This window comes from Austrofundulus limnaeus, unplaced genomic scaffold (assembly GCF_001266775.1).
Source record: "Austrofundulus limnaeus strain Quisiro unplaced genomic scaffold, Austrofundulus_limnaeus-1.0 Scaffold68, whole genome shotgun sequence".
Classification (NCBI taxonomy): domain Eukaryota; kingdom Metazoa; phylum Chordata; class Actinopteri; order Cyprinodontiformes; family Rivulidae; genus Austrofundulus; species Austrofundulus limnaeus.
This window is the reverse complement of record NW_013952470.1, coordinates 1,324,154-1,325,311: the sequence shown is the minus strand read 5'-3', so window position 1 is coordinate 1,325,311 and position 1,158 is coordinate 1,324,154.

Genomic DNA, 1,158 nt, shown 5'->3' with positions numbered 1-1,158 from the left:
AGATAAGATAAGATAAGATAAGATAAGATAAGATAAGATAAGATAAAACTTTATTGATCCCATGGTGGGGAAATTTGCATGAAATTACACGATTGGACCATTTTACATGAAAGGCCGAGAGAATCACACATTCTTCCAAGGATAGATCTTTTATTTATTTTAAGAACTGGTGAAAGCTTAGCTCGGGATTCTTTGTGCGTCCTCCTGGGTGGGTTCTCCTAAGTTGTTGTTTTCTGTGCACTCAGCAAAAGTGATCTACAGGTGGTATAATCATAAATAAACAGTTGACTGTCAGAGTCTTGGCAGAGTTGACAGCTCTCTGTTTGCTTTCGGACTACGTTGTGCGGCTCGAACATTATGACTAATGGTGATCAACAGCCAAGCATGAAAGCTGGGCTCTGTGTTGCCAGTCACCTGTTACTAATTGCCACTGGCAGCGAGGAGGGGAGCGGAAACTAAAAATGTTTATCTTGCTGTTGATCTTTCAACCTACCTACCGCAGTTTTTCACATCTGCGGCACCTTTCAGCCCGAGTTCATACTCGGCCAGGCTGAGACGAGCAATTTTGGATTTTGACAGATCGACAGAGAGAGAAAGAAGCTCTCACACGAACTGTCGGCCACGCAGCACTGGGAGGACTGGTGGAGTTTGTGGGGCTGAGAGTCCTGATCTAATAAAGCCTTAAACTTTATCAGATGAGTTGCAGCGCCATCCTTAAGGGAAAGAATGTGACAAAGTTTGGTTTCTGTTGCAGAATGATTGCGGRGGGAAAAAGGTTTCGGGAACAGAGGGTGTTTTGAGAACATGTCGGGGCTGAGAACATGGTGGCGTTCTTCAGGAGGAGCTGAGGTTTGGCTCATCTAGCTTGATTTAAACACCTCCTATTTTGAACACTTTTAAAATTTCTCTTTGTTCTATTGCACAGCATGCATTGGCTGTTTAGTTAGTGTGTTGAATAGAGATTTCAGTGGTGTGAAGTCAAAGTCCTGCTTTTAACAGTACAAAAATAAATCAAACGTGTGCAAAAAAGGCAAAATTTCAAACACAACTGATAATAAGTTGATGTTTTTATTTCATATGTTAATAATTGATCTTAACTTTATTATGTAGATCAGGGATGAGCAGCTAGTGTCTCATATATATATATATATATATATA